The following is a 13,371-nucleotide window of genomic DNA, read 5'->3' as shown; positions in this document are numbered from 1 at the left end:
ACCTCCTCCAGTGGCTGAGTCAGGCTGGCCAGGGACAGAGGAGAGGAAGACACAAAGAGGGCATGTTAAAGCAACATTGAAAGTGCCTCATGTGGCCACCGATCCCCGGGCTTTTCGGGCAGTGGAGGCTCTACCACGAAGCATGGCTGAGCCCTGGTTAGCAGCTGGTGGCCTCTGCCATCAGAAGACAGCACGGGTGCAGGTTCTGAGACACTCCTGGGGTGAATCAGCTCTTGGGGCAGAGAGAGAGAGAGAGAGAGGGATTGAGAAGGGAGAGGAGGGGAAGGAGGAGGGGAGAGGGGGAGAGGGGAGGGATTTGGCTCAGAATGTCTTGGGTCTCTTCCCTCTGCAGCCTGGTCACATCCTTCCTCCTGTGACATTTATTGTTGTGGACTGTATGTTTCAGACACCAAGTCTTAGCATCCTGGAACACCAAGAACCTTAGAGATCAAGTCAGGCCTGCCTAACACCCAAGTGAGGGGGAGGGAGGGCCACAGGGCCACGCCGGAACCTCCGAGATCTGAATCACATGCCCCATGGTTGGACCCTCGGCCCCCAGTGCGGGGTCTCTGGGTCTTGGTGTCCCCAGGCCCCTTCCCCAGGCTGCAATCTCATGTGTGTCCATTTCCACATCTGTGAAAAGGAATAGATAAAAGAATGTGCCAGGACGGGGGGGGGCACCTGGGTGGCTCAGTCGGTTGAGCGTCCGACTTGGGCTCGGGTCACGATCTCACGGTTCGTGGGTTCGAGCCCCGCGTCGGGCTCTGTGCTGACGGCTCGGAGCCTGGAGCCTGCTTCGGATTCTGTGTCTCCCTCTCTCTCGGACCCCCCACCCCGTTCATGCTCTGTCTCTCAAAAATAAATAACTGTTAAAAAACATTTTAAAAAGAGAGAGAGAGAGTGCCCTGGAGAACTCTGCCCTGGAACGTGATCAGAACAGGGGCTGCCTCTACCTGAACACGGCAAGTGCTCAGGAGGGTTGTTACTTGCCACCGAGGCTTCTCAAGCCAGAGACAGGCGGCGGCGTACCTAAGGCCGTCCAGCGAGTCTGGGTCCCGGGCTGGAACCCTGGCTTCCAGGCTGGCGCTGTGTCACTGAGCTCGCCAAGATTTGCCGGCAGCTGGCATTTTTCTTCACCACCTGGGGAGATGCTCTGTCCAGGCACCAAGCTGCTGTTCACAATCAGAGACTCACAGCATCTCCCCAGGTGCACACGGATCTGAACCACAGACAGATGCCTGAATCTGAACCACAGACACATACACACACACACACACACACACACACACACACACCAGGCTGTTCACGCCCCAGGCACCCAGGCCTCCTCCTGGACCCCATGACCTTCTCCGTCCTTCTTTTCATCCTTTCTCTCCCTCTGCCACCCACAGATTGTGGCTGTCCTCCCCAAAGCCCCAGCCCGTCACTTGAAAGAGGGGGGAGTGTTGTCAGCCTTCACTGGCAACCGGAAGCCAAAACTTCTGCTCCCAGCCTAGGCTCGTGGTGTCCCAGCTCACCTGGAGGGCCAGAGGAGGCCGTGGGGTGGAGGTTCCAGCCAGAGCCAGCTTCCGGCTGAGGGCCTCCAGTTGGGGCCACCTCCTCCAACCCTCATCCCCCCCAAGGGTGTCCTGGGGCAGCTAAGTGTTCTGACTGAAGCCCCCTGAGGGTGGGGGGGGGGGGGAAGCCAGGGGTCTGCATGATCTCCCCCATCTGGGCAGCTCAGGAAGCTGTGGGGCTGGAAGGATCCCTCCTGTTCATCTAATCCCGCCCCTCCTCCCAGATGGGGTGGTTGAGGCTCAGAGAGGGGAAGACATTTGCCCAGAGTCCCACAGCAGAACCAGACTCCCAGCCTGGGCTCTATCCTCCCTCACTCTGAGGGCTGTGGGGTTGATCACAAGCCCGCCGCTGACCCCAGATAGCACTGTCCCCCACCGCCCATCAGCCCCTTCTCCACAGCCCTCCAGGCCCTCCAGACACGGGCTGCGGTTCCCAAGGCAGAGACCTCCTGGCTCCTTTGTGACGGTCTCCAGAGTCAGAGACCTTCCCAGAGCCTGTCGAGACTCAGCTGTGATTTATTCCCTGTTTCCCTTCCTGTTTATTCAACCCCTTGGCAAAAAGCCCCAGGGGGAGAATTTATGAGCAAGAGGGAGGGAAACGGGGAGGGAAGGGATGGGGAGCCGGGTGTGTGGGGATGAAAAGGAGGAGGAGAGAGGAGGGAGAATAGAATTCAAGGGAAAAGCAACACAGAGGGTGTGTTTGTGCGAGAGAGAGAGAACGACCAGTGCTGGCTTCGCAGGGGGACTTGCTTGGCAGGGATCCGCTGGTCCGGGAAAACCCTCAGCCTCACCGGGGGTGCTCCCGGGGGATGCCCGGGTCGGGAGCAGGGCTCGGGGCCCCCAAGCCACTCCCAGGGGGACAGGCAGCTGGAGACGCTGCACCAAGGAACCTCCCACCCCTCCCGGGGTACCGGTGTGCCCTGCGCCCCACGCAGTATTCAGTCAAGTCCCTGGTAGCACTGTGTATACAGCAGGAACTCTTTAGACACCGCTGGACACCAGACAGGAAACAGCTGGGAACCCCGGGTTCTCACCGGTCGCTGACCCATTCGATGCATGGCTTCGAGCAAGATGGGTCCCCTCCCGGGCCTCGGTTTCTTCCTCTGTCCAGTGAGGGGACACCGGGTGGCAGCTAAGGGGCCCTCCAGCTCCGACAGCCAAGGGGGTTGTGATTCCAGAGGCCACCCAGCTAAATGTCACCTCAGCACAAATGCCTTGACCTTCCTCCCCACCCCTGATTCTACCTTAGGTTATGTTTGATCATTTCCGTGACAAAACATCAAATCACAGCAAAAGTTAAAAACGCATCTTTCGGGGGCACCCGGGTGGCTCAGTCGGTGAAGCATCCGACTTCGGCTCAGGTGGCGACCTCGCAGTTCATGAGTTCAAGCCCCATATCAGGTGAGCTCGAGCCCCGTTTCTGGCTCCACTCTCTGTCTCCCTCTGTCTCCCCTTCTCTCTCTTTGCCCCTCGTTCACTCTCTCTCTCTCTGTCTCAAAAATAAAATTAAAATTAAATACAAAATAAAATAAAATACATCTTTCTGAGATACCCCTGGAATGCACAGTAAGCAGAGAAACGATTACTGTGACACTGACCAATGAGTTTGAACCTGAGGGGGTTTAGGCACCCCGCCTGGTGCCCTGGGATGTCAGAGGTTTGCAGAGGCTCCGGTGGCCGCACAACAGAAAGGTTAAGTGCACGGTTCCTCTCCACGTTGTTTGCAAAATCATGCTCCATTGTCAAGTTCAGTCACTCGGGTATTTGCGAGAGTTTACAACCACATAACATGTACTTAACCGCTCTACCCTAATGAATACGCCCTGATTAGCTTCTTTATCTTTGTGTTGTTCTGTACGGGCTTCCTCTTACTTTCAATTAAGTGTGTCCACGGAATTACTAACTTATTATTTTCGAAAGAGAAAAAAAGAGTAATTTGGGTCAAATAAATATTTTCACGAAGTTAAAAAAAAATGCCCCCCCCCCGCACCTTCTCCACCTCACCCCCCAGCCCTTGTCTCCTGCCACCTGCCCTCTCCTGTCCTCTCTCTCTGCCCTTCCCTCTGATGCTAACGGCAGGTGCCGGTCCTCCCAGAGCGCCCCCTGCCCTCAAGCCCCTCTGCCCCACGGGTGCAGGACCGGGGAGGCCAAAGTGTGGCTGGAGGAGGCAGGTCAAGGTGAGGTCTACACCGTGTCAGCACCGATGGAGGCGTCTCTGGCCCCGTGGGCTCCACCAGGACTTATTTGGTGCCAGGGCCTCTCCACGTCCATGGGATCACTCCCGACTGACTGCTGGTCCCGCTGACCCCGTGCCCAGCCTCCACGTCCTTACCCGATGCAGGAACTAGACGGAACCTACGGACCGACGAGGTCAGCTGCCTGGTCTGATAGAGGAGAGGCAGGGACGTTGGTTCGAAGTCACGCGGCAGAGTCTGTGTGGATTAGACATGATCTGACCAGCCTCTCCCCTGCGTGGAAACTCCCAGGGGCTGCCCGCAGGACAAGGTCAGACACCCTGGCCTCGGCACACGGCCTTTCAAGATCTGCTCCCGCCCCGGCCCAGCCCCACTTCCCACTGCGTTCACCAGCCTCTCACCCTCCCCCTGCCACCCCGTCCTTACCCAGATGGCTCTAACTCCCCCTTCACAATTGCCCAGGTCCTCCTCTCCATGGGGTCTGCTGGCCCACGTGGGAATGAAAGCGAGACTCCGGAGCCCCCACTCCCCACCACCGCGTGCTCCTGCCCCAGCCCGGGAGGGGACACCCGGTGGGGACCCGGTTCCCGTGGGGGGGGGGGGTGGGGGGGGGCAGAGGCGTTCTGCAGGTGGGGGAGGTGACTTCTGGGGGAGTCAACTGCTTTTTGTCTTGCCTCCATCACCCTGCATTCTTGAAAACATCAACGAGAAGGAAAGTCTAGATCTGGGCTTGTGCTGCGTGGAAAGGAAGATTCTTCTCTTCCTTCCCGCCCCATACATTTACCTTTCTGGAGCCTAGGCAGGACCCCATGAGGAGCAGAGGTTGCCCTGTGCCCGGAGGTGGGGCCAGGGCTCTGTCCCGCCCCAGGGCAGCTCGGCTAGCTGGGGGGACGGTGGGCAGGCTACCTCACCAGCAACTCTATTCCTCCGGTGTTAAATGGGCACAGTCATCACATCGTCTCATAGCGCTGAACACAGCACGGTGGTGGCCTTCTCGAGAGGATATTAGCAACAGTAACGTGCTCACCCTCTAGGAACTGGCCTCTTGCCCGGCAGCTCAGGAGCCATGCCCCTGGGACAGCATCCAGGAGCCGCCTGCCCACCCAGCAGCTCAGAGGGACCCGTGTGTGCAGGGGTGCAGAGGCAGAGGGCGACGGCACAAGGAAAGGACATCCCCTTTCTGGAGTGTCTGTCCCCTACAGGCTGCCTTACCCTCTCCCAGATTCCTCCAGTGCAGCCTAGGGAATTGGCCAGAGGTAGCAGCTCTGTTTTGCTAGGGAAATAAAGAAGCGACTCGTGGCCTGATCATGTCCAAGGAGAGACCATTAGGGAGACATTCTTGGGCAAGGAGGAGGGGGGCGGGGAAAAAGAAGAAAAAGAAAACTGGGTCATGAATCTGGAGATCTGGGACTAGCTACTGTGTGACCTTAGACAAGTCACCTGACCTCTCTGGACGTCAGTTTCATCTTGTGTGTGTGTGTGTCTGGTTTGAGGGGAGGAAGGGGTGTTGATTGATCAGCACTCACCCAGCGGGCCTGGGAAACCATGCTTTGTGGTCTGCGAGGGTTGTCCTGGGTCCCCACGCAGGTCACTTTCCAGATTTCTCCCAGTCCGCTGGGACTTGCTGCATGGGAATGCCAAGCCCAACTTTCTTCAAAGCTACTTCCAAGCTGCTGGTCACCCTCCGCTCCCAACCCCCACTCTGTCCTGCAGCCCCAAGGCAAAGGCAAAGGCTGGCGGGGTCCCATTCGGGGGGAAGCGAGAACTGAAGTTCGTGGCACACCCTGCTTTGTGCTGTGTGCCAGGCTCTTGGCGGGTATTACGTCCTTCACCCTCATAACAACCCAATAAGGAAACGGTTCATGTTTTCCTTTTATAAATAAGGGAAACTGAGGCTCGGAGAGGTTACGTCACTTGCCCAAGGACACCAGTCAGTATGATTCCAAGTCAGTCCAAAGTCGGCTACTGTTCTCAACTCTGAGATGGGAGGCAAGAGGGCTGGAGAGCACGGAGGCCATCCTAAGCTGGGGCTAATGCTGTGAGCGCTGTCCTCACCCCCAGAAATGGCAAAGAGGTCCCCTTCCTCCTGGTTCTGAGAACCACCTTTGGAACCGCTCTTTCATGGAGGAAACAGCCATTCATGGAGCACCTACCATGAGCCGGCTCTAAGATGGGCATAACCACCATGAGCAACACACGCTCCCTGCCCTCTCGGGGCTGATGGTCCAGATCAGGAGACAAGGGAGGCCAAGAGTAGGCTGAGTGTCATAGCAGAGGGACCTGGGGGGCTATGGAAGCCTACAGGAGGGACCCTAGCCTAATAAGAAATCAGGGAAATCTTCCTGGAGGAGGGTACATGCACAGGGGGCTCTCTAGTGGGCTCAGACAGAGGAAGGTCTCTCTTCTTCACTGCTCTCTCCCTGGGATCGAGGACCCTGCCTGGCAAAAGTGAACTCTCAAGAAAGAAGAGGCTGAAATGCTTTGCTCAACTCCAAGCTCCGTGACAGCACCCTGATACCTTCAAGAATCGTGGCAGGAAGGATCTGGAAAAGAAAAGGATAGGGCTGGGGGTGCTGAAGGTGCGTGGGGACCGGAGGAGCAGTGGGAGAGAATGAGCTCTGTCTTCAAAACCTGCACCCACTGGGAAGAGAAAACCACCTGCACCGGGGGCCCCCCAAGGGGCAGAGCCCGGAGCTAACAGGAGGAGGCACATTTGGCTCAGTGTAAACGAGCATTTCAACAGTTCCGGGGTTGGAAAGGCTGGGAGCTGGCTCGCGAAGCTGGGCCCCCTGTTAGAGGGGTTTGAGTTGAGGCTGGATGACCGGCTATTAAGGATGCTGGGAAAATAAATAGGTCAAAGGGCCGGGTGGGAGGTGGTGTTAGCTGAGTTTGAAGGTCCCATCTGTGGCTGCGTCTGGGATTTGCCTGCCCAAAAACGACTGACTTTGGCCCTGCTAATAGAGCCCCCGTGCAGGATGGAGCAGAGGATTGCTGTAGGCCATTTATGACTCTCCCATTCCCCTTGGCCAGATCCCTTCCCGGCTCCCTTTCCTGGCCGTATCCTTATGACCCACTTCTGGCTGACCGTAGGCAAGAACAGGTCTGCTGAGCACTTTCTAGAAAAGATCTTGTGTCCTCCCCACTCCCCCACCCCGCCACTGCTGGCTGGCCCTTTTCACCCTTCCTTATGGGGATAATGATGTGAGGACCTGATGCTTGGCAGCGGTTCTGAGACCACGAGGTGACAAAATACAGGCTGAAAAGCAAGCGCTCCGGAAAGCAATGATTAGCAATTCTAAGATACACCATATTTTCACATTGTGACATCTTTGAAATCAAGATATATCTTATAATAATCATGGGGGGGTCAGAGTATAATTGGCTTTTTTTTATAACCTGTGGAGGCACAGCATGGCCTGGGGGTTTGCCCAATACCACATAAAAATGGATGGTGGAACCAAGATTCCAATGCAGATATTTTCCATCTCAGCATATAAAACGCGGTCTGGAGGAGGGAGGGAAGGGAGCACCAAAAGACTTAGCCCTCATTTACAGACGCGACAGCTGAGGCCCAGAGAGGTTAAGCAATTTTCCCAACGCCACAGAGCCTGTCAGTGGTAGAGAAAGGATTTGAACCCAGGGAGTTCTGGCCCCAGCGTCCAGCACCTGCTTGTCGCATATGCAGCCAGTCTACCGAGGGCCTTGACCCTGAACTGTCCGGTGCAAAGACACGACTCTAGCAGGAGTGTGCAGCCAGGCCCCATGGCTGGAGTCAGGACGGCCTGGCAGGGCTCTTCAAAGCAGAGTGACTCGAGCCGCCTTCTCACTGCCTGGGTCCTTCACAAACAAATGGTATCTGTCAGGCAGCCCCCGGGCCCCTGTACCGGGCAGGACGCTGGGTTCCCGAGCTGGCACGGTTGCCCGGCACCCCAGGGCCATGCTTGGATCTACAGAGTATCCCTACATGCCTGAAGGCCATGTTCAAAGAGGCAGCAAGAGCAGGGCCGGGAACGCATGGACGCCAGCCCAGCCTAAGGTCCCCGTGGAGGCTGCCGGCCCCACGTCCCCAGGCAGCAGGAAGGTCAGCTGGGAAGGACGCCCCCGGCCTCTGGCTGATCCACGGGCCTGGAATGTTCGCTTCCTCACCCGGCGCCCACAGCTCAGAGACACGCAGCCCGACTCGGTGTTCCCTCTGCCAAGGGTGGGCAGCCCACGTTAAATTCGGCACTCGGAGACGCTCGGAGGCCGAGATTGCAGAATCTGGGGGTGATGTTCCGCGGCTCGGTTATGGTGGTAACACAACGGGGCGTGCTTGTCAAAACCCTCAGCGCTGTGCACGACAGAGCCTGGCCTTTACAGTAAGCAGATTGCACCTCGCGAACCCTGACTGAAATTCATAGCCGTGAATATAAACAAATAGGTAGACGTGTGATTTTTAAAGGAGAAAAATCCCTAAAGCTTGAACGTGGGAGACGGGCCCCGCCGTCTGGCCCTTGGCCGCCTTTCCCTTTTCCCTCCCGACGGGGCTCAGCCCCCACCTCGCCCCTCTCCCCTACACAGTGCGCTCAGAGCTGTCACTGTCCTTGGCAGTGTCCCCCGGCCCCAGGCACCTCCTGCTCAGAGCTGAGCTGGCCGGGTGGGACGGTCCTCAGCGCAGTCCCATGACAGGGTACCACACGGCCACCTCTGGACAACGCCGTCTGACGGCTCCTCCGGTGTAAGTCCCCTCTGGAAGCGTCTCTCTTGTTCAGCCTCAGCACGGGGACCGTGGGAAGTCACCTCGCCCCTCCGTGCCTGGGGCCTCACGTGTTTAGGCGACGAGGGTAGCACCCCCCTCGCAGGCTGCTGTGAGCCTCTGATGAGTGGATGTGCACACACAGCTGCGCCTGGCACAGGCACACTTTCCAGAAGAGTTAGCCAGGGTGTCCTGACCAGCACTTTCATTGCTATGCAAGGGGAGGAAGGCACAGGCCAAAACAACACGGTCCAAATGCAGCAGAACCCCAGAGGGTGTTCACACACCCTGTAAGCCCCAGTGACAGATCCCCCCCTATATGGAGTGGGGGCTGTTCCTGTCTTGTCAACTTATTGGCATCAAAAAGGCAAGGCCTCAGAGCTAGACCCTGTGTATCGCCTCCTGCACGACCACCCAGCATCCCCTCCTTGGAACTCCTCCTCGGCTCTCTGTCCATCCATCTCTTCTGCCGCTGGATGGGTGGGGGAGGGGAGGGCTGGGAGACTTCAGACCCTACAGCTGGGGAAGGGGAGGGGGCGAGGCCAGCACCAACATCAGCTCCCGGGGTGGTTTCCCCCTAAGACAGCCAGACTTGCTGCTCTATCACTTGTATCTTATTGTGCTAAAATAGTCTGTCTTCTCCTTGACCATGAGCATCATTACAAAAGTCTACCTTCTCCAGAGTGCAGTGTTGTCCTGCAGCATTTTGTTTAATGCCATTATTTAATGGTCATCTTCCAGATGGATGAGGAGAGGGTCTGTGTTTCTCTTGTTCAGGGCTGTTTCTATAGGGCAAGTGAGGATGGGTGGCTGGCTGGCTGGCTGGTTGGCTGGATGGATGGATGGATAGGTGGGTGAATAGATGGATGCATGGATGGATGGATAGGTGGGTGAATGGATGGATGGTTGAATGGATGGACAGATGGATGTGTGGATGGATGGACGGATGGTTGGATGGTTCGATGGATGGAAGGATGGATGGATGGATGGATGGACGGATGGATGGATGGATGGATAGGTGGGTGAATAGATGGATGCATGGATGGATGGAGAGGTGGGTGAATGGATGGATGGTTGGATGGATGGATGGTTGGATGGTTGGATGGTTGGATGGTTGGATGGATGGACAGATGGATGTGTGGATGGATGGACGGATGGATGGATGGACGGATGGACGGTTGGACGGATGGTTGGATGGATGGATGGATGGATGGATGGATGAATGGCTGGATGGATAGACAGACAAGTGGATGGGTGGATGGGTAGATGAATGAGTGTGTGGGTGGGTAGGTGGATGGGTGTGTGGTAGGTAGATGGGTTGATAGGTGAGTGGGTAAACGAATGGGTGGATGGATAGATAGGGAGATGCATGGATGGATGGGTGGGTGGGTGGATTGATAGATAGGTGGATGGGTGGGTGGGTGGACGGACATGTGGGTGGGTGAATAGATGGGTAAATAAGTAGGTGAATGGGTGGATGAGTGGTTGGGTAGACTGGACAAATGATGCTTAGTGAAGGCTGGAGCTGGGGGCTCAGGGACATCACTCGCCTCCTCTCCACCTGCTGTTTAGGGTTGACAGCTTATGATATCTCCTCCACTGGTCCTGTGAGGGACCTTGATCCCTGTGATTGGTGAGTCAGTCCCCGAGCTCCCCAGACAAGGACAGCGCAGACTAAAGAACAGAACCGACAGAGGATAAAGGTAAGAGGAGTTGGGGGAAGCTGGGATAAGGGAGGGGGGTGGGGGCAGAGCAGCTGGAATAAAGGTCTGTGAAAGCAGAGAGCTGTTCCTCAGGAGGAAGAGAAAGCGGGGAGGGAGGGAGCAGCAAAACTAGAGCTGGAGGTGGAGGGAAGAACTCGATCAAAGGAAAGGCAAATGAGGCAATGGGCTCCCTGAGTCCCCAAAGGCAGCGATGGGCCTGACTCCCAGCACCCTTCCTCTCCATCAGCCAGCTCGGTCTCACTACATCCCGGGTCCCTGCAGCGGCTTTGGGATTATCCTTCCCTCAGCTCTGCCTTGGGAAGGAAGACATCAGCGCAGGGACCCCCCTCCTCCCCAACCAAGATCCTGATCCCCGCCCCGCATCTGGAGGACCCTGGACAGCTGTGTGGACCCTCTGAGCATCACCTTCCTCAACTGTAAAATGGGGGTGACAAGGATGTCACAAAAAGGAAATCAGAGAGTACGCGAGAGGGTCTGGAACCCAGGCAGGGCCACCGTCTTGCCTTCCTTCCTCTTATTCCCGACGGACTGTAAGGTGCCCAGAGAGTCGAGGTGCAGACAGAGCTGTGTTTCTCCTCCGTGCCCGCTCAGGAATCAGCGGGAGGCATCTGGGACAGGTGCTGGGCCTGTCCCCAGAGACTGGTCTCATTGATGTGGGGTCCCCAAGAGATTCTGGGCAGCCAGCGTGGAGCAACTGGGATCTAAGTGGATGCGTGTGCGTTAGGCAGGGACTGGGACAGAGACCCAAGACCTGGTCACAGTGGGCAGTACTTCTGAGGAGGGCAACCCGGTGGTGGCCAGGGACACGAGGAGGCCTGGGGCGCTGGTGTGGGAAGGAGGAGAACTTTCCTCTGAACACCAGTGGGCCCTGAGAATTCTGTTTCAGGTGCCCATATAATCTATTCAGACAGAAAATAGTGATAAGCAAATGGGATTGAATCCAGCTCCCCCCGCCCCCAAGACTGGCCGGAAGTTCATAGTGGCGCCATCTTTAATTCCTTCTCCTTCCCATGGATTCCACGAGAACAAGGTTACCTGGTCGCCAAGGAAACAGAAGTGGCTCCGGCCATACACAGCTACCGTGGGCTGAATTTCGTCCCCCCAAAATTCGTGCATTGAAGTCCTCACCCCAGTACCTCAGAATGTGGCCGTATTTGGAGATGGGGCCTTTCAAGAGGTAATTCAGGTTGGAATGAGGTTTTCGGCGGGGAGCCCTGGTCCAGTCTGACTGGTGTCCCTCTACGAAGAGGAGACGTGGACGCAGACGTGCACAGAGAAAAGACCACGTGAGGACACAGGGGGAAGACGGCCATCTACCGGCCAGGAGAGAACAACTCTGCGGACACCTTGGTTTTAGGCTTCCAGCCTCCAGAGCCGTGAGTCATTTCTGATGTGTAAGCCACCCCGAGTGTGGGGTTGTGGAGAGAGCGCCCCAGCAGACTAGTGGGGCGGCCTTGTACAGGACAACGGGTCCCTCCACCAACACCTTCGATCCCTGCCACACGAGGACCAGCTCTGGCCTAGACGGCCCTGAGCCCCAGCCGACCCCTTCCCAGCCCCTCACCCTTGGTGGTGCCCAAGGCCACTGGGCCCAGGGCCCCTCTGCCCTCCTGCCTGCCCTGGAGTCGAGGCCTCCCCTCAACCCTGGAGACACCAACATAGCCCACACCCCCACGGGGCAGTCCCGCTCAGTCCCTTCGCGGCCTAGACCTTCAGACAACAAGGCCTTCAGGGCAACCGCCTTCTGTGGCAACCTGCCTTTGTCAGCCCTGGAGCAAAGAAGCTGTCAGACCACCTTCAAAATACAGAGGCCTGGCCAGCAAGTACCCTTCCTTCCTTCCTGACGCATCTGCAAGGGGCGCACACCACACAAGGAACTTTCTCGTGTCTTCTTGCCCTCCCTGCCTCCCCCTCCCTTCCCCTCCCTCTCCCCCCCCCGCCCCGCCTCCCCCTCCTTCCCCTCCCCTCCCCTCCTTTCCTAACCTCCTGTTTTCTCAGGGCTCTTGCAAATGGCAGAGTCTTGCTGCAGCCCAGTGAAGACAACTGGTTGACCCCTGTGACGAAAAGGTCCCTCAGCTTTGGGCACCAGCATGCTGGTGACCAGAGTTGGAAGGAGCCCCACAGGGGGTGGGAGGGGCGCTAAAACAAGGGATGAGGAAGCTGGGGAGTGACGGTCTGAGCCCCCCTCTCCCCGGGGTTCCTGGGACAGGCGCTGTCACCTGCACCACCCGAGACACGCCCCGTGCTCCTGCCTGCACCCCACACCCCCACCCGGGCGCCCACGCTCAGTGACATCCTGGGCGCAGAGAGCAGAGTGCAGGTGCCCAGGCACGTGAAGATGCCTGTGCCACGTGAGCACGGGGACTGTTATTCAGCAGGGAAGAAGCAGATGGGCTGCTGCATGCAAGTGGGACTGTGCCCGCAAGCCCGCCGTGTCCGTTTCCGGAAGGACCCTGAGGTTTGGAAAAGTAAAGCTCGGAGTGCCCCATGCACGCAGCCAGGAAGGGACCGAACTGTGCATCCAAACTGCCAAGCCCTCGCTCTGTCCCTTTACAGCGGGAGGCCTCAGTGTCCTCCACTTGTCCCCTCCTGCCACCCCTCTTTCCTCTTGCCCCCACGCCCCCCCCACCTACATGGCCTCCGGCCTGCACCTCCTTCCACTTTGCTCCATCCTGGACCCACCTGCAGAGGTGCTTCTCCCACCCAAACCTTGCGTTGTGTTTCCGTCCTAACCTTGCTCAAGAACCTGTGTTGGCTCCCCATGACTTCTAAGAATCGACTCAGAAACCCCCAGCCAGGCACAAAATGCCTCCCAAGCATCTGGCTCTTCTCGCCTGTACCCTCTGAGGGCTCCCTGCTCCCCTCGCAGAGCCTCAGCTCCAGATGGGGGGATCTGTCAGCCCCTCCTCTGAGAAGCCTCCTCAGTTGCACATGCCCACCATAGTTTCTTACCCCTCGACTCCCTGTGCAGCAGGCCACATAATGGCTCCCCAGAGAAGTCCTAACCCCTGGAACCAGCAAATACGTGGTTCGATGACAAAGAGGGGATTAAATTTGCAGGTGGAATTCCGGTTGCTAATCGGCTGACCTGAAAACAGGAGATTATCCTGGATTATCTGGGTGGGAAGGAGGCAGAGAAGGCTGTGACTGCACTGTTGGCT

The sequence above is a fragment of the Panthera leo genome, chromosome B4 (genome assembly GCF_018350215.1).
Source record: "Panthera leo isolate Ple1 chromosome B4, P.leo_Ple1_pat1.1, whole genome shotgun sequence".
Classification (NCBI taxonomy): Eukaryota; Metazoa; Chordata; class Mammalia; order Carnivora; family Felidae; genus Panthera; species Panthera leo.
This window is presented reverse-complemented; position numbering follows the sequence as displayed.